This window comes from Atta colombica, unplaced genomic scaffold, assembly GCF_001594045.1.
Source record: "Atta colombica isolate Treedump-2 unplaced genomic scaffold, Acol1.0 scaffold55, whole genome shotgun sequence".
NCBI lineage: Eukaryota > Metazoa > Arthropoda > Insecta > Hymenoptera > Formicidae > Atta > Atta colombica.
Window position 1 is genome coordinate 1,850,671 of NW_017259545.1, and position 26,467 is coordinate 1,877,137.

The 26,467-nt window shown below is 34.1% G+C and overlaps 1 protein-coding gene across 1 annotated transcript in view; it reads right to left on the reverse strand.

The window, feature by feature from the left end:
* Nucleotides 1-26,467, reverse strand: part of LOC108692005 (bifunctional methylenetetrahydrofolate dehydrogenase/cyclohydrolase, mitochondrial) — a 94,349-nt gene that overhangs the window by 28,738 nt on the left and 39,144 nt on the right. The window lies entirely within an intron of this gene.

The following is a 26,467-nucleotide window of genomic DNA, read 5'->3' on the forward strand; positions in this document are numbered from 1 at the left end:
TACCAAACGGTTAGATACTATCATTATGTTTGATAATATTTCTTAAATATTGTACAAATATGTTAAACAAAATATATTTGCTAGCTATTATTAGACTCTTTAAATAAATAATAATAATACTTTTAGACGACAACAAAAGCGATGTCAATAAGGAGAATGATACGTTTGCAAATAAAGTTTTCAATTAAAGTATTTATCATATGAGCACCATTAATAAATGTGTCGGAACATGAGATTTTCATCAACGCATATGCCATCATGAACGAAATGATCTGAAAAGATCAAAACTGTTAAACGGTAATTATGTGGAAAATAAAAGCCATGATGAATAAACGCGAACAAACAGGACAATGACGTTCGATTAAATGAGCCAAGCTGCCGGCGATCAATGGATTCTCGACAATCGAATCATCCTCAATCCGTTCGCAAATAGAATTGTTTATTCTGATGCGTTATTTGTATTGTTCGCTTTATATATTTTCATCATAATGAACATGCAGCTTTCTGCGTATATAATTATAAAAGATAGCTTTATTCGTACATTAAATTTTTGGGAAAGTTGAGAAGGATGTTATACAGCTCGTTTTTTGTTCTTCCTTCACGTAGCAGTTCTGTTTACAAGCTATTATCTTGATTTCGATTACCACAATTGACCCTCCATTATTTTTATTGTGTTTATATAGAGAGTAGCCTTGTAATTATTAATATTTGCAAGGGATGGAGGAATTTGTTGTCGTCATACAATTCATCCTAGTCCAAATGTTTACGCGAGCGATGGAAGAAGTAGGGTTTGTCCTCAGGCGAGGAATAGAAGTAGAAAGAGGTGCAACGGTACAAACAGAATAACAGAAGACATCAAATTGAGTTCTTGGAGAATCGCATGCTGGTATAGGACGACGAGAACCGAAATCTAAGGCGAAGGTAGAAAGAGAAAAAAAGAGAGAAAGGAAAGAGAAGAGAGGAAAGAGGGTAGTGAAGGATTTCTTTCAAGGTGTGAAGGCAGACGTAAGATACGTATAATGGAAAGCCTGATAACTTTTCGCGTACCGTCTCCTCGCATGGGTCGCGAAAAGAGGTGCCCTGGTCACGGTCGTGGCGTAAATCGCGGATTATTCGTTTAGATTGAGGGTGCAAGACCATGGGATTTAATATTATATTCTTTTTGCCTTCGGCCGGCTTCTCTCCGTGCAATTGGAAGAGAGAAAGAGAGAGAAGGGCAGTAGGTGCAGGGCTTCGACCTAAAGTCGACAACAGTACGTAACAGCTGACGCCATTAACTTCGAGTGCAGCGTCCTGCTTTTCCACCTCTCTTGTCCCTCGATCACTCTCTTCATCCTCTCTTCCACTCTCCTGCACCCGCACTTCTCACCCTCCCACACGAGTACCTTCGCGGCGATTCTCGTCGCGCGCAGTGCTTGAATACTTCTCACCCTTCCGCACTTCAATCCATCTGTCTACTTCTGTTAAGAATCGGTCGACGTATAGCGCGATTCTTCGTGAAACTCAGGATATTTCGAGGATTAAAATTCGCGTAGCGGTCACGCGATAAACTCGGTTTTGAAATCGCGGCGATTAATTCGGTGCCGATCTCAAAGACTCGATGGATTTTCTATCAATGATGATGTCTCTCTTTAAGAGCTGAAGATATCAAAAACCCGTCTTGCTATTTCGAAATTACAACAATTGTAAAAATATAATTGTAAAAATAGTATAGCTAATAAAAATATATGTATATTATTTTTCAACAATTGCATTATTCAATAAAAGCTCTAAATCATATCCTTTCTTACTCCTGCATAGCTTCCTTCCTTGATTGTTTTTAAAAATACTTGGACTCTTAATTATATAGAAGACTATATTTCACGTAAATTAATAATTAATATTTTGAAACTATGATAATTGTACTTAATAAAAACAATGTGGCTAACATATAATATATTATTTTCTCCTGCACTATTCAGTGAAAACTCTATATCGCATCCTTTCTCAAGACTTCCGTATCTTTCTTCCCCAATTATTTTTAAGAATACTTAAAACATCGATAAATTATAGAAGATTGTTGTTACACAAACTAATAATTAATTTGTACACTATCTCGGGAAAGTGATTTGTTAAATAGCAATTATGCGCGAGCGTTCTAGCGTTAATGGAAAAATTCAATATTCAGTTGTAACAAAATGCCAATGCGAATGAGCGAGTTAATTACATGCGATTGCCAGACAATTTCAATGAAGAAAATTTCCCATTGCTGCAACGGATTGCATATCCGTGCACGATTAAATAATGTAACTGTCTGTTCATTTGAATCGTAACTACGCTGTATGTACACACTTTACGTCATTAATGAGACTCTCTCATTTAAATAAAAAAACATCACATTTGAATACTTTGAAATGTTACCTAAATTCATGTTTTTTTACATGAAAACGCTAAAACGCGGACGCAATTTACAGTGACAATATTAGATTATCTATTATGTCACTTATTCCAGCGCTAGAAATTCCGAATTGATGTTCGGTTATAATTATTAAATGCACGATAGTAATGGACCATTAAATGCACAATGAAAATGTCAATATTTACATGTTACTGGATTTGAATAATATTGAACTGCCAAATGAGGTCTACGTAAAACAAACTTTCCATCAAAATTAAGGAGATACGATCGATCATTTGCGGGATAGGTGACAAGAGGGTATGCTTATCTCGCCTTCTTATATGTTAGCAATATCAACATAATATGTGAAAATCTTTTAATAATAATAAGAAAAAGGTTATTTCATTATTTACTAGAATAAAAAGTAATATTATGAAGTGCTAATTTTTAATTATATTGAATTACAACATATAAGTAATTTAATATGTTCAACGATTATCGATCATTTGCAACGATAAATTTTGAAAATAAGGTGGCATTCTTGATCGATTTGTACATAAACAAAAAGGCATATTTTCATCAACTTTTTATTTGTATTAAAAAAAAAATTACATGATGAACTAAGAGAATTAATTCATTGCAAGAACGTAAAAAAAGATTTTTCTCTAATTATTCATGTAATCTTTATAGAGATTGAGCATTCAATGTACTTGTCATATAAGACACAATGAATAAAACTCTAACTTCAGCTTTTTTTTTTCTAAAAACGATACAATCAATCGGTTTGAAATTTTAATATATATCAGTTTTGCTTTAACTAATGTTTTATGTAATTCTTAAATAGATTAAAGCATTTTGATTTCTCGATCGCAATTTCCTTTTAAACGCGGATCGCAATTCCTTTCGCAATTGTAGCGAAAAATTGTTTTCACGTAACTAGCGCAATATTATACAATCTTAAAATATTTTCGCATAGAAGAGGGCGGTGCTTTCGATTAAGGGTTCGAAGCATATAAGTTTCATTAGCTCCCATGTGGAGATTCGCCCTTGCGTAAAATAAGCTCCGTGAACCCGTGTAATACGGTTCAACCACAAATGACAAAACTTTGCATGTAATCGAGCATATGGCGGCGGACAGTCCAAGGGTGGCAACTCCATGATAGGGCGCACAACCCTTCTCTCCAACTGCCCGGCACTTTCTTACCCGCGCGAAGGGCCTGAATAAGTTTGATTTAAGCGCTTGATATAAGGATCGTAAAAGTGATACGATATTCCGTGGGAAGGGACAGCTTCATTACTTTAGAAATATGGCGCAAATCACGTTCGCGCGATAATACTGCTTTTTCCTTTGCCAAGCTGTTTCTTTGATGATCTGTGTCCTGACTTTAATGTAATTTCAAAGGACCTTATCGAAAGGTTTACATAATTTATTATTATAAGAAATTGTATACGTTAAAATAAACCTTTTGCAACGGATGTAATGAAGTAGTGCAGCGAAAAATCTATATATAACCGGAAAAATTTCGTTCAAAATATTGAAATATGATACGTTACAATCAAAGTAGGTCAAAATAATAATTTAAATTTCTCTTGAAATTATTATTTTGAGCTATTTTTGATCTATATTATGGAAAATCTTATTTATATCTTTTGCTTCTTTACAATCAATTGATTTGACTCATATTTTGCTTCGATAGAGCTAAAGTTTTGAGTGTCTATTATTAAAAATAGAATTTGAAAAAGTTGAGCTGTTTTTGAAAAATTGACAATCGGACGGATGGACAAATTAACTCTGTGAAATTATAAAATAGTTTACTACCCTATATTTAATAAAACAAATAAAATTATTTTATCTAAACAGGATGGACAGACAATTTAAATAGTTGACGAATTGTAAAAAAAGTTAAATTTCATAGCAGGAAACTTGCTATGAAGGTTTTCCAAATGTAGAAACACTCTCTTAAAATAATATCAATACACTCTGTAAAAATCATCCAATACCTGTACAGTACTTATTTTTTAAAGGAATGACGATCTTTAACCGATCCATTTCTTAAATAAACGTGTCATTCGTCATCGAGAAAACGAGAACGTATGTGCTAACTTTAACTGTTGTTCAAGTGAAATATATCAGATGTTAAGTCTATTTTCTATAGATGAACTGGTATACACTTTTGAAACTTAAAATAAAATAGATATATATACATATATAATAATAGGCAAAAGTGAGGAAAAAAAATTCTAGTGCAGTCTAATGCAAGAATAAAAAACAATCTATATACAAATAAAACGAGATTTTGCTGAAATATCTAAAAATTTACATCAGTCTAAAATAAGATTTCTATTGTCTAAAAATTTAGCTAGATACAGATTTGAAAGTAATTTTGTCAGACCATTAAAATAATTTTAGAAATCTCAAGCATGATGAACAACGCTGCAAAAAGTTTTGACATTCGAACAATCAATATGAACGTCCTGTATAATAATAACTTTATAATTTTTATGATTCAACAAAATTATTTTTAGATTTGTATTTTTAGCTAAATTTTTAGATATTTCAGCAAAATTGTTCTTTTCATATATTATTTTACGTCTCATATGATACGAGAATTAGAAACATCCATGCGCGATAACTGATGTTAACACGTTTTCGATTCTTCGTTTCAAAAAATGAAGAAAATCATCATTGCGGCTGCTGAGATTTTTGTAAATTACAGTTTCCTCGCTACTTATTCATTGTATGCTCTTCTCTTGATAATCTGAGTAAATGAACATGCGTACGTCACCGAATACTGTTCCGTTGACGACGATGACGACGACGACGACGACGACGACGACGACGACGACGACGACGACGACGACGACGGTGACGACGACAAAGACGACAACGACGACAACGACAACGACGATGACGACGACGCAACCAGAGACGTCTGAGACTATAAATATGCATGGCATTAACGGAATGGTAATGAATTCGGTAAACTCTCTCTCCTACCCCCGAGTCTCCCTCTCGAGGACATTGGTTTTTCTTCTCTTTTCTTTATTAAGCGCGAGAGCCGGACTAGAATGCATTAATTAAGCGAGTTTCCACTCCGCTCCAAATTGATCGGCGCTACGGTAAACAACATCGCGCGTACCTTTCCATCCTTTTATCCCTCTACCGTTGCAATTATCTGCAATCGCGGGAGGCGAGGAGGATTTCAATGAGACTGCGTCCTTTGCGGCGAAATGAGATCGAAGAAACGTTTTATATGTATATAAACATAAGAATCACCATTTCTCGTTAATGATTCCAGTTTGTATCGTATCAAAAATTGTATTGCGGTTGTTAGTATTAGTTTTTCAGATTCAATACAATTGGTAATATATGCTCGTCGAAATAAATTGGAATCATTTTTTTTTCGAAGGATGGGAATTTCCAGCTTCGCTTTTCGTGCAAATTGGTTACACACACGTTTTTTGACTAGTATTTGAGAAATCGACGGCTCATTTTCCGGAAATCCCATTTTTGCCGGAGATCAATAAGTATTAAATAATATCGAAATTGCCGATATTCACACTTATACTTAGTATGTTTTCTAAAAAAAGATCATCAAATCTGACTCTCCTGTCAGAGATATTTTTTAAAAACCGGAGAAGAATGGCGTATTTAAAAAAAAAGTCGTTAAAATTTTAAACAGTTAGCTGCGGATATTTTTTTCTGTGTGCTAGAAAGTCGGAGATTTAGTCAAAAAAATCGAAGTTTCCAGTTGAAAACCACAGAGAGGTACGTGACGACCGTGATGACACATTCGAAAGAGTGCCGATTTATAAAGAAAGAAATCAATTATTAAAGCGTTTGATTCGAAACTTATTAGTCCCTTTTCTATTGAATATGTGATTGGTAATTTAAATCGGAGAATGCTAAATATATAGTAATTTCTTGAATGATTGTAATTTGAATATTTACATAATTACTTGCCCTTGTCAAGCTTTCATCTACGACGCTTTTATAAGGGATGGATGATCTTAAATCGATTTTCTTAAGAATCAATTTTTGTTTACAATCATTTCGTCTATAGGTTTGTTTTCTAAGGCTAAACTAGTGTACATTTTAGGCACTTAAAGTGAAAATATTTATTTAATATTTGTTTAATATTTGGCGAAAACACACACAAGAAAGTTCTAATGCAGTCTGATACAGAGGAATGAAAAAAACAGACCTGTCGTTGCTTAATCAATATTAAACAAGGACGAAGATATATGTGAGCCGTGTGAGCGTCGAGTAAAACGCATTTCCCTTATAAATGGACACTACCGAATGAAAAATTACTTTTTATATCAAAGATATATATATAAGGATTTAAGAAGAAGGCCATCGGGATATCTTCTTATATATACTTAGAAGAAGATACAGGAGCCCCCGATTGTTATCTTTGGATTTAAGAAATTGTGGTGCTTGTATCCTTCAAGGTTAGAGATTCAGTGAACGGCAGTAGAAAAAAAAGAAAGGGAGTCGATACGATATAATCACTACGCGAATCTTCTCGATAATTTCATTCATTTGTTTGTCATTGACTGAAACCTAAACTGGTATATGCAATTTCAGTAGGACGCGATTCTATAAATGAAATGTCCCATTTCGTGCCTGTGAGGATAAAAACGAAGCGCCGCGTCTCCACGACACATATTAAATTTGCTTCTCCGAGATATAATCCGGAGACGGAGGAGGAAAGTTACTTTCCTCCCAGGAAGAGAGGAGAAAACAAGGTGCGAAAGGAGGAAGGAGAGACGAGTAGAGACGGTGTAATAAATAAATAGGGGTCGATGGCGTTGTAAACGTCCGTCGTAAAGTGATTTAGCCACTTCATTGGCTCATAGAGAGTTAAGTGCAGACGCGGGCTACATAAATGCCGGTCGTGAGATTCTCTCGCACTCCTCCGCGCGATTCTCTTCTCTATCCATCTCTCGTACCCGTTGTCCCGTTCTTCTCCCCCTTTTTTTATCCCCGTATTTCCGCTCTCGCTTCACTTCCGCCGAGTCACCCCCGCATATCCCCGTTTCCATCACCGGACGGCACGTGTAAATCCCACGGCTGTGTCGCCCCTCACCACTTCCCGGACGCTCTACTTTCTCGCGCGGATCTTTCGGGGGCGTAAAGCGCGCCTTTATTTTTATGTCGGATTTAACTGCGGTTTCACGCGGATCTTCGAAACGATCTCACCCCTGCGCGGCCTGTGTGTCAATAACACTGGCTCGTAGAGTCATTGAAGATTGGTTATGTCATTCGTTGTACATTTGACACTTTAACCCATTAGTGTATCCAATATGGTAACCAAGAAACGATTGATTTGTTATTTCAACCTAAAGAAATGGATTGTGTGAGATTCTAAAGTATTTATTTATTAATTATTCATTTTTTATATTGTGATGTATTTCTGAGATTTTAATTTCTTCGTTTCATGGAATGGATAGAAAAATAAAGAGATGTAGAAAAACTTCTTATCTTCGCAAGATGTTCGAAGAACGTAGGATGATATCAAATTCTAATATAGCCATAAGTATAGTCATAAGAAGCATCTTCAATTTTTTTGCATTTTCTTGGAGAAGATACACTGTTAGATATTAAAAAAGGAGTAACAAAAGCCAATCTCTTGAGTTAAATAACATTTTGTTATTTTTGTTTTTTTAATTTCCATGTGTATATCAAAATGTAAATCAATTCATTTCTGTGCAAATTAATTTCAAAGTAAACACCGTCTATATTAACGTATGCACTTAATAACCTTTAGTCAAATTTAATTCTCGAATTGTTTAACTTTATTGTTAGATAAAATAATGACATATTGAGTAGAAGTAATGGCGATCTATAGAAATGATTAAAAATAATTAAAATTAAATATAATTTGATGTAATTTGACGTAAATTTAAAGTGTTTATAATTAAATATAATTAAAATTACTTCTTTTTTCGCTGATTCTCAATGACAATTTTTGAAACGTTCATAATTTGTAATAAATTTTTAGTAAATTTTTGTAATAAAATTTTAGTTAATAGTATCAAATATCTGAATAATATAATTAAATTAAGTCAAATGTTATGAAAAAAGTTTAGTTAGGATTAACAAGAAAAATATTTTATTAATATTTAATGTGGCATAATCTACGAAACAGTAGGAATTTCTCAGATAGAAATTCTTAAATAAAGTCGCAAACGATGGCTCATCGTCGTCATCGTCGTCCATCGAAGATCTCGCGAAGATCCTCTCGCGAGGAGCTTTCAGACACAGTTTTCTTTAGCTTGCTTGAATCGCGGCGAAGGCGCAACTGCGCTGTGTGTTTGATAAAAGGCGCAACGCGATTTTCAAAGGTCTCTCGTCTCGTGTCGTCTAGATAGACCGTAGAATTGGTGTGCGCGGCTCTTTACTATCTTTATGGTTTGCTCTCCACTGTGTCGTTGCGGGCCATTCTTCTTACTCTTGTCACTCTTATCCCCGTCTCGCGTCTCCCCCTCGCGACTTACCTTTCTTCTCGCCTCTTTCTAAGTAAGAGATGCTCTTTCTGCTTTCCTCGCGAAAAGCAAGCTTTTCGTCCCGTGGATTTAATACAACGTTACGGACAGTATCGAGTCTTCTATTAAACCGCAATTTCATTTTGCATAAATCGCAGGCCATAAATATTCATTTATTTGAAGCGATAATGATACTCGAAAAATTTTCGCGCTGAACCGGCAAATTTCGCAATTGGATTGCCAAGATGATGTTTTGGTAGCGAAAGAGAGTCGAGGAAAGATAACACGTGAAAGAACTGAGAACGAGCTTTCATAAAAGGAACGGATTATTCTCGAGGGAGAAGTGTGAGAAGTGTGAGAACGCCGGAAGAGAAAGAGGCATACGATAGAGCTGATGGTCGAGTTTGAAAGCAAGTACATGTCAGATGTTAAAACTTAGACGGAAGGAAATGTAAGAGTTGTTATATGATATTTATGGAGACGGAAAAAGAAATTCGAAAGTATAGAATATCCCAACGTAAGATAAGGATACTATTACTGACGAAAATATATTAAAAAAATAAATAATAAGCGGAAAGGACTCCAACTTCAGTTTAGGACTGTGTTTCAAGACCAACAATGCTGGCAAAAATAATAAAGGGATATTATCGATATAATTGATACAAATCCTCGATAAACTCGCCGATAAGATAATGTTTTTGAAATTATATGTTTGTGCAATTAATTTCGACGTAGTATTTTAAAGAAATTATAATTATCTTAGCGGCCTATTCGTAATTCATCAATAAAACTTTTTATAAACAGGATATAACCATTAATAAAACTGTCACAAACTAATATAACATAATTTTTCATTAAAAACTTTCGCCAGGGAAATGATCGGTTTGCACACAGTTTGCTTGAATAGAAAATTGTGAGATTTATGCAAAAAATATTATTTATGTAACATTAATTTTTACAGATATGTGAATGAGATTAGCGGATTTCGATTACATGATAAATAATGAAGTCTGCGATATGACTAAATCTCGCGTGATTCAATTACAGAGCGGTTCCTTTAACGAGACGCCGAGCTTACACCCAATTCGATCTACGAGATTTCAGAATTCAAGCATTTAATTTCGACTTGGCGAGGGTCTTCCGGTCGATTGCGGTGCAAAACCCTGAAAAAATCGTCAGATAAGCGGCTATTTCTAGGAAACGACGGTTATCATCGGTGAATCTTGGTCGGCGGAACAACTTTCACGGCGGGCGGGTTTGTGTGTTTGGTCCGAATAGCAATGTTCCAATCTGATCAAGCCTGTGTCACAGAGAGGACACCGGCAAAGACCGTGATTACACTATCGCGACCTTAGTTGAATTCAATTTTCCATACTCTTTTTCGTGTACTTAAACAGGATGTGCTTTTGTTTCGCTGGAAAACAAGGTCAGCATGTATTAACGTACCGCAATGTAGTAAAACAAATTTACAACATCGCATTGAACATTTATCGTCTCATTGTTTTCTCCTCTTTTCTCTCTCTCTCTCTCTCTCTCTCTCTCTCTCTTTCTCTCTCTTTCTCTATCTTCGTCTATTTCTCCGTCTCTATTTCTCTGGTTCGCTCTGTAACTACTTCATCTCTCATTTCCTCGTCAGGATTTCAGCGTAGTTAAGCAATTTTAGGATGTAATTAGAGTTCAATAGTTTGGATTCATTAGCGCTGAAGCGGTATTATCTCAAGATCTAATTCATGATACTTCGGGTCGAGAGGCAGCCTATTACTTTCGAGGACTTTCAAAGAATTCTCCTTTTCGCTTACGGCCCCATTCACAACATCGTCTTTCAACAATGCCGAAAGAATTTATTGTATAACATACCTATATGCTATAACGAAATAATGTGTATCACATTAAACTATTAATCAATTTTTCAACGTATACCAATGTACAGATAACAAAATACTACTATCTCTTCAAAAAGTAAATTCACACGTTACGAGAATATTTTGTATGTATAAAAAGATTAATTTTAATATCTTTAATTATTGTCAATTAAAGAACAAAAGTACAAAAACAAAAGTATGATATATTTCCAAAGAATACTTATTAGCAATAATCTTTAGTGTCTTTAATTAACTCTAGAAACAATTGATATGTAAATTTGATGTACAAGCGAGGTTATTCAGCGCTAAGTTATATCTTTAGTGGTCATCAGAAGATCTAATCTATCACGCTAAAAGCTAGAACAAGCGGGAATAAGCTTTTAAAAATTCAGTCCGTTATATACATCATTCTGGACTTCTCAGTGATTAATATTGTAAGAAAGCGTGATAAATGATTTCAATTTTTAAGCAGTTTTGTGTTCATTTATTTTATTGGTAAATGTCATAAGGAGAGACATTGGATTACATATTCCATATTCTTCAAGATTGAACTGATATGTTTTTTCTTTTTTTCCTTTTAAATTAACAATTAAATTATTTGTGTTTATATATGAAGATCTAGATTATAAATATTTTGTTTTTTAAACATAAATATAAAAAAATATAAAAATTTTGTGTTACATTAATTAAGAATGATCTTTTTTTTATGTCTTGATAAAATAATCACTATAAAAATGAATAATGTCAAATTCAAATAATTATAAGTACAAATAATTTGAATTATTTTTAATCATTTTCATAGGTCGTTACTGCTCCAATATCATTAATTTAATTAAAACAATGGAGTTAAATAATTGAACTTCCAAAAATTAAATTTTTAATTAAATTAAATTTGATTCAATTTACTTCATAAGACCTGTTCTTTTTAGCTGAACTTCTGCACCAGTTCATCTTTCTTCCTTTTCTCTTTAGAAAGAAAGAAGAGTAAGAAAGATAAACTGATGCAAAAGTTCAGCCAAAAAGAACAGACTTATTATTTACAATGCATATGTTAATAAACGTTGTTTACTTTAAAATTAACCACAGAGATTAATGTACATTTTGACACATTTAAAAATAACGAAATATTTTTTACTCAAGAGATTGAATTATTATTACTCCTTTAACATTTAACAGCTCATATCATTTAATATCGATAACATTCTAAGGATTAATTCATAGGATGAATTCAGAGAAATATCACTAAGTTTCAGTGTTTCAGTTTTAAGAACTTAAATTAATGGCTGTATTCTTAAGATAGAGACGGCAGAGACGAACATTTGTATCAATTAACACGCAATTCTATCACAAGCCAGAAGAGATGTTCGAAGAGATGTACATTATTAATTTTGTATATCTTGCGCATCAAATCTTTCGCGAATCGCATTACCGTAATCATCCTACCGTTTATACTTCCGCTACGATGCGGAGTGCAAGAACACTTAATCGGTAACGTCGCATAATGCGTACATTCATACGCGAGTTAAGACTGCGAATCAAACATAAAACGGAGCTTCATCCAATTACAATTTCCTACAAAGGGCGTTTACGTAAAATAATCGTATTAATGTTCAACAGACCGGACTAATTACCTTACCTCTAAGCAAGGGAACGCATAATTCTCCCGGAAACGACAGCGGCCAGATTGGAAACTCCTTGCGCTCGCTTGTCTGCTGAAACGATTCAGCATGCTCCATGGTACCCGCCAAAGCAAGCGGCGTGGATTAGTTTTGCAAATACACAAATACGCGCGCATGTTTCGCGGTCGTTACGCCTAATTTAGCCAACACTTCTGTGTCTGCCGACGAAGCGGAAGTCAATGGCCCGAAAGTCAAACGAATCAGAATAATTCAGAGGAAAGGGAGAATTTTGCGGCATTCAGGCTGACGAAGATGAGACAAATAGTTATTATATTTCTTATAACAGCGTTTTTTAACTTTTTCTTCAATTCGCTGCACATTAAATAACGAATTTTTTGAGATACTTTGTAATTATTTCAATGTTTAACATTGATTTTCTATCAAATACGATATTCAGAAAAAAATAAGTTTTAAAATTTATAGTTTTTATAATTTTCACAATTTTTTAAACATTTTTTACTTCGTGCTTCACCTATTCTATTTATTTCTGTTCGCTTCCATTTATCTTATTCTTTAAAATTTTTGCGATATATCGATTGAAAAATCCTGTTTTATAGCGATCATATAGCAACAATTAATTCTATATATTGCGCTGCATCCAATAAAAATTGACATAAAAATAAATAAATTTTGATTGAAATATCAATTGAACAATCAATTTCCTCCTTCACTGGTAATTCTTGATAATTTTCTATTGATTGGACATGAAAACAATAAACTGGAATAGAGTATCATAATTAAAACATATTCGATAGTTTCGTAAAAGCTATCCCATATGTGTTACAATTAAAAAATTGATTAATGTATAGTATGAATGATACAATAATTATTTTGCAATAATAATTATATAACAATTGATTCTTATATTGCGGCATAAAGATATTGAAGCTACAAATTAATTTTTTATTCGCTTCATCAGTTAATCAGTTTAGATTATTTAATTTCTTTTGCGATTGTGACAGAATATTCACGAATAAGCAATCGGATGCGTTTTACTGAGCGATCCATCTTCAATCTGTGATCGAGGATTACTGGTATCGCCTCGATGCTTCAGGGTGGAGTACATCGGCATTAAGTCTAACGTCCATTATAATCCATATCCAATCACTTGGAGTCGATTACCGGGGTGGCAGGAAATGGCCCGCGCCTTGTTTCATGCCGTCGTTGAGTGCCAGTGCTTCGATTGCCGTTGTTGTCGTGTACTTCGCCGAAAATAAACTAGTGTTTGATATTCCCGTTCCATACTGTTAAGATATTACATCAAGATATTACACGAGAAGGAACAATTCGATAAGTAAATATATTTTGTTATATTGATCATTTTTCTAACAACATTGTACTTTTAAATTAGAGAAATAGTTTTTTAGATTAAATAGTTTTTTAGATTAAATATAGAAGATTAAATATACTAAACTACTAAGAAAGCAAAGTAAATTTTTGAATTTAAATTTGCGGAAACATTACCAGAAATTGTTAAACGCGAATGAAACTTCTATATGTCATAATCAGGGTTGGGTAGTAACTAGTTGAAACGTTGAAAGTTAAAAAAAAAATTAAAAAGTTAATAACTTTTAACTTAACTTAATTAATTTTGCTTAATTAATAAATGCATTAAATTTTAACTTTTTAACTTTTTTTTAAGTTAAACAATTTTTTTTATCTCTTTTAAATATCTTAGAAAAATAATAAGAGCGTATATTCGTAATCTGTTTATATTTTAAGATCATCTTAAGTAATTTCTTAAGATGCTAATACAGTCCTCTGATTGGTTTATGCGGTTATGCCTTATGTCATAAGCCTTAGTCCGGATCTACAATAGGTGTTTTAAGCCTTAAGTCATAAGAAATTGACCATTACAATTAAATATTGTTCTCGCATTCGACTGTAATTGGTCAATTTCTTATGACTTAAGACTTATTAAAAAATAATCACTGATCTTGTATCTTCTCTATGTGCTAGCTGTTTTTTTAAAGTTATATAACTTACATAATTATATCATTATGTACTTACATCACATGTGAATAAAAAAATTAAAAATTCAATTTACTTAATAATCTATATTGTAATTATTTAATCTCATTGTAAGAAAAATTAGAACATTTTGATCTAAAAAATAATTTTTTTCAAAATTAACTTTTTTTTAACTTAAGTTAATTCAATATTGACTTAACTTACATTAAGTTAATTTTTTATTCCTTCAACTTTTAACTTAACTTTATTAATTTTGTAAAGTCATTAACTTTAACTTTATTCAGTTAAAAAGAAACATTAACTTATCCAACCCTAATTATCTATATCTATATGCAATAATAAAAGCAATTAGTTCTCCTAACTAAAGATAGTAATTTCTCTTATTTTCGTGCAGGATTTCGGACAACTGTGCCATCGAATTTCCCCGATTAAAGTACAACGCAAGTGGAAATCGTGTTCCTCGTTTGGGGTCGTCTCCCTTAGCGAAATTTCTACCGGATAACCGTCGATGCCCACCATCGTTCGCCGACACGTAACCGGAAAGAGAACATCCTACGTACAGATCAGCAGACGAGAGACATTGGACGTCCGTTTTTGCGAAGGGAACGACGCGCGTGAGCCGGATAACTGGAGGCTCGTTCCGAGCCTTTCTCTCGACTGATCCTAATCGGGCCAACCCACTGGCTGACTAGTTCTGGGCGTAACCACTGGATGAAATCGCGATCCCTCCACAGCGGTCACTGCGACAGTTTTCCTCCTTTCTTTCTTTTTTCTATCATTCTCGCTTTCGAGATGCGAGTTCGACCAAGATTACGCGTCGTGATTCACTCGAATTGAACAATGAGGATGTAAGTTCGTTTTTACGAAAACAATCTTTCTTCTCATACGCGTATGTATAAAACGTTTAACTAACAATTTCTATTGTAACTTTTATACTCTCATTCAATTCTGATGCTAAATGATTATGAAGAAGGATGTGACTTGTATGTAAATGTGTTTTTAGAACAAAGAACTCTTCGCTTATTTTATGTACAAATTTGAACCTCTCGCGTACAGAGATAAATAGCACATCATATTATAAAACATAAAGAATACATTAAAATTGATACATAGAAATACATAAACAAATTTTGTGGGAAGAGGAATGAATAAAAACAGGATCTAGAAATATTTTTCATTACATAATAAAAGATCATTAGTTGATTAAAAGCATCTGCAAGTATCAATAGCAAAATTAACATACCTAACATACACATTGATGAAGTCATCATACTGATCGTGTATGACAGCTGCAGATCAGTATGATCAATATAATATGTATCAATGTAATATGTTAATGTTGCTTATACTTGCAAAAGGTTTTTAATCAATTAATGATCTTTTATTATGTATAATTAAAAATATTTTGAGATCCTTTTTTATTCATCCCTCTTCCCATAAGATTTATTTCTGTATTCAGAATATCTTCTCGCTATCACGGCAGAGTGGTACTGTAAAAATGTAAGAATGTACAAATTTCAAGCTTTAAAATTGCTTTTTATACTTTCTTCATTGTTGGTGGGGATGATTTTTTACCAAATTTTAGTGATCTGAAAATTGTTCAATTTTAAATGTTAAAGTGTTTTCTGTTTCTTGTTGAATATAATGGATAACAAAAATTTTACATAATGTTTGTACATAAAAAAAGTTGTGTTAGAATGTATAAACTAACTTGTATACAGATCTTTATTTAAAAAAAAAAAAAGATTCTTTATTTAAACAATATGATAAAATTACTCATTGGCTGGAAAATTTTGATAGCTACTAATGTGTATGCTATTTTAATTAAACTGATTGTAGAAAGGAGAGAAAGAGCGAAATGAAAAAAAATACATTACCTACTGTGTCGCAAAAGATAATGGCGCATTTAAGTAAATAAAAAGTGAAAACCGATCTCCGTTAGCATCGATTTCGGACTTCGGAAACTGTCGGAAAATCCTTCAAACGGACTCTGTTCCGCAGGAAATTACGAGAGATGGAATTATTTTTCCATATCAGCAAGGGAGATATGGTACATAGCGTGCGCGCGCTCACGCTCGCGACATACACGTGCCGTTCGGGAAATGCGACGCTGGTTATTTTCCATCTGGAAAGAAAACATTTGCCTCTGCACTCAACTTACAGCGGATCGCCTTACGGTGCGGGAAATTCGAACTCCGCTCTCTATATCGGATTGACTCGATATCAGGCAGGATGGCAGGCGGGGGTGGCATCCGGTTACACGTCAGACAAGTGATGGATCGGGAATAAATGGGGAATATTGACTGGAAATATTAGAGATATTAAAAAGGAACCGCGCACGCCCCGGCGTATCTCGCATATCGAGAGATTGAAATCTGACACTCCCGTATTATCCGAATCGAACAAAGGGCACGCTCGACGAGATATGGAATATTCGCGTGATGCCTCTGCTCGCCTCCGCTTATAAGCCCGTTTTGGGAGAAAAAACGCACGATAGAATATACATCGGAAACATATCCCGAAAATCTAATAAAAGATCTGGGTAGAATTTGATAGATGAAAAAAAATTTTGTTATAATTGGATCACGTTTTTAGTTAAATATCAGATTTTCCGTTTGACATGTTCTCGTGTATGTAAATAATCTTTTCATATCTCATTTTAATCGCGTACGTGTCGTTCAACGATGAAACCGATTCATTTTCTGACCTATATTTTATGTTACGATTTTAAACATTGGAGAACATGATTTTACCTGTACACCTGCTAAACATCAAAGAATTGCGATGGTAACCGAATCTCCTGAGTTAAATTACATTTTATTTTTAACTTTCATGTGTAAGTCAAAAAATGTAAATCAATTACTATTGAATTGTTTAGCTTCAAAGTAAACAACATCGACTTTAATGTATGCATTTAACAAATAATAAATTAAATTTAAGAGATAATTAAATTTAATAAAAGACAAGGTAATAATGTGAATCTTCATTTTATTTTTTGTGTAACTTTTTATTTTTTAGTTTATATTTAGTTTATATTTATATCAAGTCAATCATATTTCAAACAATAATTTGTAAATTAATTTAAGTTTTATATAAAAACATTTTGAAATGATTAAGACAGATTCACAAAATGGAAAAAAATATTTAAATGAAAAGAGAAAATATAATGTGATTATCACATTGTGATGATGAAGTGGGCCCTCCTTATATTTTTATCGAATCTAGTTTTTCCAAGTCTATTTGGATTTCCCATGAAGTTTTTTCAAATAGCCTGAATTCATAGAAAATTCTGAATGTATTAAGATATTATCAGATTCAGAAGTTTTCTTTTCATGAATACGTTCTCCTAGCAAAATCTTGCATTAATCCTGTCCTCGTAACGTTTACCATGAGCACTTCTTCCTTTTCTCCGCTTCGCAAATACCTCGAGGAATTTCTTAAATTTTTTTATCATTTTAAAATAATAATCAAAGATACATTTCTATATTTTATTTCTGCATTTCTCGAGTTAAATGATTTAACTCCATTGTTTCATTAGTTAAATTAGGAGCTTTCTATTTAATGATACAAATCGAGCATCAATTCTACCTTTCTTGCCTCAGAAAATAACAAGGATAAAACGATATTTGTGTCACCAAATAGAAAGGACTCTTTAACGATATATTGAATAAAAAATGAAGAAACAGAAACAGAAACAACCTATAGAAATTATTAGAAAAATACTTCAAATTGAGTATAATTTAATTACACATTATGCATTTAACATTTTATACATATGTGTAGGATTTCAATTTTTAAAAAATTGTAAACTTCCATTAAAAAACAGGAAGCAGTGATTCGGATACGTCGTGGAAAAATACTTCACATTTGTCTGCGGTTAGAAGAAAATAAGTAGCTAGAGGTAAGTATAACTATTTGTTATAGTTACTCGTCTCTTTGTGCGGACTCCCTTATAGAATCTTGAAGACGTCCTTAGTTACAGGAACGCGTCTCCGACTTGCTGCGAATCGGGCTTTTCCTTAAACCGCTTTCCATGACAAAGGGCGCGCTTTGCCGCGATACCATCACATAAACGCGACACAATCTCGCGAAAGACAGCGACGGTGGTCTAACTGTGATTAGGTAAGAAAGGGAGATGCAACGAGGAAGACGCTCTGTGGAGTTTCCGGGCCTCTGGTGTTCTTTCTTTCCTTTCTATCTCTTTCTTTCTTCTCTTTTTCTCCTTTTTTTGGGGAAGAGAAACCATACGGTGGGGCTTAATTTCAGCTGGATTTCTGAGACGGCTCGTTTCCTCCTTTTTTTATGACCGGTACTAAAGCCTCGTACAAAGAGACAAGGAGGTATCGCGAGGGGGTGGTGGCGCGCGGAAAGGGCGCGGGAAATGCAGGAAAACATCCGACCCGAGCGAGATTGCCTCTTTCCTAATTTATAACTAGGCGAGGCCTCGCCTTAACAATTTACGCTATATCCGTACTCTGTGCCAACCATCACCCCCTTCACGCCGAACACCTTCCCTGAGATTCCGAAACGGTTACGAACCTATAGGATGTCTGAGGCAGTTACGACGTCGCGACACAAGATTGCCGGAGGGAGACGTCGCGCCGTTTCCTTCGCCCGTCACTGCTCCAACGTATTATCTCTCTTCCTTTGTTTCCTGAAGACTTACGGCTCCTGTTGACGGGAACTCTTGATTCTGATTGACCCATTCGAAATAATGTCGAGAAAAGGTTTGACATATAAAGGCCAACAGATCCTCGATGATGGCGAATGCCGGCCGGACGTTATTCGAAGAGATAAGATAATAGGAGCTCAGTGTTAAATTTGTCGCAAATAAAGAAAGCTATCTTGCAGTGATCTTAGACGATAATTCGTACGAACGTATTACATCTACGCTCTTCCTATTTATGAACTTGATTTCTATATAGTATGTAGAAATGTGTTATAAAGTACATTTTAATTTTCCTGCACTGAGAAAAATTTCTGGTTGAAAATAGATGAATCAGAATTTTCTGATTAAATCTATTGTAATTCTAGTTGAGATAATCAAATGCCAAATTAATGATAGGAATTCTGATTAATATGATCAGAACCTTATTGGTCCGTTAATTTTCAATTAGAAATTTTTCCTAGTACTAAAAAAGTCGGCAACATCAATGCAAATGTAAGAAATATCTCGCTTATCTGAATTGCAAATTTCATTTTCTTAATGGTGCCGAATTATAAAACACGTCTTTCAACTTTGAAGAAGCTTCCAAACATTTGCTTCTTACATACAGATATAATATAATGAAGAGATAAGCAATCTGTTATGAACAAAAATTGTTATGATGTCAATAATTTGTTCCAACTATTCTTTTCTTAAATTATATATTGTTATCGATGTTATTATAGTCACAAATACGAAAGAGTCACTATTAATAAAAAATATTATGTGCACATTGTCATACAACAAGACAAAATGTTTGAAATTAGTTTTTCGGAACGAGATACTTTTACAGAAAAATACAGGAAGGTAAGTGAATTTAAAAACATTGATTTTTTCCCTCCCCCTCTCTATTTTATTTTTTAAAATTAAATTAAAGAATAAGAACTGCAAAAATCGAAAAATTATGTACCGTATTCTATATAATTCACGATGTAAATATTATCTGGTTAACAGCAATTCTAGGACCTACATCGAGCGGATTTAAATCAGTGCGTTATAGTTATCGTAAAAGTTTTGCGAATTTACATGCAGGCAACGCGGCATATACGCGCCTGCGGAAAAACACACATACACACATAGCGTATATAATATTCCGGTGGGCAATCGCGCTATGGAACTTATACTGTGCGGAGTCCTAATACCAGGAGAATTTCCCTGGAAATTTCAGTTCCCCGACGCAAATCGAGGAAACACTAATTATTTCGCAATCTCGGCATTCACCCCATTTCGTAGATAGTGTTGCATTAAGAAAATTAATTTTTTACAACCGCTCCCGCTAAAGCGGATGCGCGCGCGTCGCCCGTTCGTCCTGGCGATCTGATTCCGGAAGTAGCGATAGCAATTGGATGTAAACTGAAGATTATGCCATTAAGAAAATTAATAAATGAAAATGAAATTTTACACATGCGCGACCATTAAGAAAATTAATTTCCTTGTGACGCGTTTGAAAAAGTCTGTATATGTGCGTTTATATGTGTGCGTGTATTCGACATTTAAAAAGAATCGCCATCACGTAATGTTCTTTTCTTCAATCCGTTCTGCTTCTTTTGCTTTTTTATTTCACATGAAAAGAATGATTTTGTTAAAGTATATAAAAATTTAACTATACAAATTAAAGGTGAATCGGATTAACTTTTCTTTATTGATAAAAATTCTAAAATCAATTTGTATTATATATAAATCCTACATAATTATTTTGATAATGTAAAATTATTTTTAGATCTATATTTAACTAAATGTTTAGATACTTCAACAAAATCATTTTTTCCATGTATCTTCGATATTATTATGATTCCTTTTAGGAAAAGTTGTCACATCTTACTTTCGCTTCTTTTGTCAGGATCGAACGAATGAAATGTATCACGAGCTTGTCCATTTCGTAACACAATTGCATACTGTAATTGAATTCACCGAGGTCTCATGGTTCTGAGTGGGTAACGTCATTAGATGGAAACAATCTTATCACGTTGTTACATTGCAAACGACAGACGAGTACAACGTCAATCGAAATCGATGTGACTACAATTCTTCCGAAAGATTTGCCCGTCGAGATATGTGCAGTATATTCTAGTAGGTAAACTCGAATGATACTGGGATCGCGATTACGTATTTGTCAAGGACTCGCTCGCGAGACGAGCCTGTCGGTATTCCGGAGAGATATTATTCGCGATAGGAGAGAGATGGAGGTGTCCCGCGAAAATGGGCACTTGGACAGTTGGACAGTTCGTGGTCGCTCAGAAGACGAGCGTCGTCGTCGTTCAGGTCATTGCGGGGTGCGAGGATGAACGTCGAGGGTTGTGCGGGGAGATCGGTGGACAGACAGTAAGGAGAGAATCGGTGGTGGCGGCGGTAGCGGCTTCGTGAGTCACCCTATTCTTGTCATCCCGAGTTTCTTGACGGTAGGATGACATCTCTATCGAGTTACCGCTTTGTTTTTGGGTCGGCCGACTCCATCGGCACTTCGGAAGAGAGTCTGGGGAAGGTTCGGGGACTTTCTTTCTCGATCCTACGTCGTTCGCAGGAAGACGAGCGGACGGTGATGCTTGATCGAACATCCGTTACATTGATCGTGAATTCTTATTTCACGGATAGAACGATTTTGCTGAGATAGCTGAAAATTTAAGTAAATACAGACCTGAAAATAATTTTGTTGGACCATCAAAATAATTATATATGTAGGAAAATCAAGCATAATAAGTAATACTGCAAAAAGAGTTGAAATTTTAATCAGTTTGAATACATAATTTTGATAGTCCAAAATTATTTTCGGATCTGTACATAAATTTTTAAATACTTCAGCAAAATTATTCTTTTTGTGGAACATACTATCGCGTTCGAGTTTATTAACAGTTTTATTTCGACAACACTCGCAAAAGAAATTTGGGAAGATTATTTTAAGAAGTCACTAGAATAGTCAAATTTTTAAATGTGTAATTAAGAAAGGTTGAAATGTGTTAGAATATTATAGATCTGAAAGTAATTATATTGGACCATCAAAAATAATTATGTGATGAGTAACCTATGGCTTATCTGAATTCTTGAGAATGATGAATTCTTTGAGATCCTTCAACTTCTAATCAAAAATATAAAATTGTATTTCCTATTTTACATAAACAAGATAAACATTATGTGGAAAGATTTTACCTATTTCTATAAATGATCTTCTAAAAATAATCCTTGAGTAGATTGCGCTTTGATACCCTCATTCCTTATTCCTAGCAATGAAAGTTCTACATAATTATTTCTCCAGTTTAATAAAGTTATTTTCAGATCTGTATCTAGCTAAATTTTTAGACACTTCAGTAAAATGTTCTTTCTGTGAAAGAGAGACAAAAAGAAGGAGAATTGTATCTTTGACATCCCATTTCTTATTCCTGGCAATGATTCATCGTTGCACAGTTTGCAGGATGGTTCATTCCGACACAAGGCTATCCATCTCACGGCAGCCGTTCGCCGAACATTCGATACCACTGAGAGCATCTATACCACGCGGTCACGCATCTTCGTGCCACGTTCTGTAATTTACGCCGCGCGCGCGCGTATATCGCATCAGAAAGTTTACACCGGTGCGCGATGGAACTATCCCCATGGCTGTTCCCCCGCGTACTGAGAAATTCTTCCGAGTTTAAGGAGGTTCGAACTCGTAGTAACCAATAACGAGGAAGAAAGCTTTCTTTATCTAGGTTGCAAAATCAAATTGCCATCCCACCGCTGTGCTGCTGTGAGCTCCTTCGACTCCTCTCTTCCCTTTTTCCTTCAGAGTCGCAACTCTAGTTCTCTCTTTCGCCGTCTCTTCCTCTTTTTCACGAATTCTCGCACCTTTCTACAGCCATTCGCTCGAGTCGAGTTCATGAAAGCGTTTCGTTCGAGCACCCGACCGCCATTCAAGCCCCATACCGAAGTTAAGAACTCGCTGATGAGGTAAATCAAACGTTCCCCGAGAAAAACAATTCTTTCCCCATTCTAATGACCACGCTTTCATTTGAAAGTCTCACGTCTTGCGAAAAATGTCGATCGATTCGAAAAGCTTCGGAGAGAGAGAGAGAGAGAGAGAGAGAGAGAGAGAGAGAGAGAGAGAGAGAGAGAGAGAGTCCGCGAGGGTTTGACGTACAGAAGAAAAAAAACATATAATCCCGCATAATGTTGCCTTATCTGAAAATACGAGGTACATCTTGCACAAAAGTAAAACTTTAAATTAAGATTCTTTTTAAACAGCAAAAGCTACATTCTTCAAGTAAATCCTATTTGAAATCGAAAGCTTTTCAATGCAACAATCGCATTTGACGCATTTTTCCAAGAACTTATAAAAATGTATTCTAAAGTTGTTACATTGTTAACTAAAAAGTTATTGCTAAAATCAAGTTTAGTTGCACTTCGTCGTTTTTGAAAAGAGGAATTAAGCCACTCGCACATCGAACTGTAATCGATTTCGAGAATTCGTGTTCGTACCAAACTTAAATAACCAGTATTGAATAAAGAATACCAAGAAGAAGCATATAATGCAATACTGCTGGGTTTATGTTATTTATTAGTATTGAATTATTTTTATGACATATATAATGTTACCGAAAATACAAGAATAGCGGTATATTATTGCATATAAAACGTTTTGATTAAAAAAAAATTATACAAACAGCAACTGATTATTTTAGTTTACTTTCGAAAGAAGAAGTAAGTATTAAAGAACGACATATGATGTATCATATTTGATTTGAGTAGATATTGAGTATCAATAATCACATTCACTTTTATCATGCCACATTTGTAATACTAAAAACAATGACCGATATACATAATCGGTTCTTATTTTAAAACCATCTTATCCCGTTGGAATTCGATCTCCAGTTTAGAATCTGTAGATGCTAATATAATATATATATGACACCTCAAGATTGTAATTAATCCTCTATAGAGCAACGTGAAATTTTCGCCCTTCATTAGCAACTTCAAATTTTAGTGCAAATTTTTATATTGTTCCGGATTGTATAAAAATCTGGAAACTTCTTGTTACATACTTGTGAAAGCTTTAACAAGTTTTTATTATCATCAAAGTTAGATTGTATTTTACTTATTTTTTATTAGAGATTCATCTACTAGAGTTTACAAATAAAAACAATCGACTTTAATAAAGCATTGAGAAATCCGATGGAAAATTAAGAGTCTTAAATACAAGAACTGAATAGCGGCCAATTTTTTCTCTTTATGCTCCTTCCTAATATTCTTTAATAAATTCAACTATCCACCGTTCTCAACCTGAATTTAATAATTTAGTACATTTTGTACAGAATTTTGTTTTAAAATTTGTTTACTCCGGAAGACATGTATATAATTTCTGACGTCAGCCGAGAGCTTCTCTCCTCCTGGTTCGTAATATCATCGCTATCGAGTGAGAAGCACGCTTTGTTCCGCCTATGCAGCACCCAAGTTTCGCAGTAAGAACACCCAGTGAGAACTGCCGTCACTTCCTCAACAGTTTGCAAGTAGCTGGCAAACATCGGTATCGACTCGCGCGTAGTTCGCGAGTACTTCTTTTCCACTGCGTGGAACCAATTGTAAGTATAATATGTTTTCACCAAATAATACATCGTATAAAATTGTAAATCTTTTTGCAATCGAATTTAAATCTTAAAAGAATAAAAAGGAAGCCAAAATTTTTATGCAAGTATAACTATGTAAGTGTGTCTATGAGCAACAGGTAAAGCAATGTCGTTGATATTAAATATAGAAAAATGAATCATCTATTTGATTCACAAGAGTATTTTGTTATAGATAAAAATATACGCGATTAAATATCTTTTTATTAAAACCTTACAGCTTTCTTGCTGCAAATATTTTCATTTGAAATTAGAATTTTCTAAAATATTCAATCTGTCACACTTTAAATGCTTCTTTTTGCAGAAGAAGACTTCTGTATGAAAAAATTGCGTGTCTCAGCGTCCGCGAGAGAGAAGACTGACAGGTGACTTGGCTGACTCGAATAAGGACGTAGACAGGCAAGGCAGGTAGGAAGGAAGACCAGAGTAACTTAAACAGCGGCTAACAAGAAGTAGCAAGTCATAATTGAGTCGGACAAGTATGGCGGGAGTCCATGTTGGTAGATGGAAAGCACCGCTGCCGACATACCTGACTGGAATTCCGAAAACAGGGAGAAGTAGTTCTTCGGTCCCCGAGATGGTTTCCGTTAGTTCGTCGCTGATCGAATAGAGTACAGATGTTTCTCGGCATATTAATGTTAGTTATATACACTCAAATATCTCGTCTTTGTTCACGGAAAGAGAAAGGGAACAATAGAAATAAAAATTCGGCATTTAAAAGAAACTTAAAAATCTTAAAACTAAGATCAGTATTCATAATCGATTCTTATTTCAAGATCGTCTTAAGTAATGTCTTAAGATGCTAATGCGGCTCTCTGATTGGTTCGTGATATCTTAAGACTGAACTTAAGACGATCTTGAATATAAGAACTGACTATGAATATCGGCCATAGTTGGTTCTTATTTCAAGACTGTCTTAAGTAATATTTTAAGATGCTAATGCGGCTCTCTGATTGGTTCATCTCAAGACTAAACGGTTAAGACGGTTTTAAATATAAGATCTGAATATATAAACTATATGAATACCAACCTAAACAATTCAATGTGCTTCCTATTAAATCAACGAATTTTTCGCTTTTTTACGGTCGAATCGAATTAGAATTCTAGAATTTCCATCTATATAAATATTTCAAGAACTTGTCTTTTCATATATACATGAATTTTTATATATACATGAATGAAATGCTATTTCAAAGCGGTTCTTCATGCCTAACAGTTAGCAGTTTTTATTTACATAGATTCTCAGACATAATTCTCACTTGTGACATCATAATTCAGTTGAATACGCATTCCTTTTTCTGATAAATGAGATTTAATTGATTTTTGCTTATAATCTACACATCGAAACCATGTGCTTTAATGAGTCTCGTAAACTCACTTTAAAAAGTTATGAATCTGTCATATGATAACTTTTACCAAAACAAATAATGACATCATTAATCTGAGTATGAAATACTCAGCTCACTTCAGACTCAGTTTCACTTGTAAATAAAGCAACTAATATTTCTTGCGAATTTATTCTTATAATTTCCAGTTCAAGCTAAGCGTGCGTCGATTATTTATCGACTTAATATTGTTTTTATTATATATGTAATTTTTTTATATATTTAATCCTCTGTTTGCAATCTAAATCTTTTTTGATATAAACGAAATTTTTCGAAAATAAAGGAAAGCGGAGTCCAGTTCCTTTATTATTAATTTAAACGTTTTTTTAACAAATTTCAATTTTTATTAAAGATTTTTACATTGGAGTTAAAAGACTCAGATTTAGCTAAGAGATGATGGGT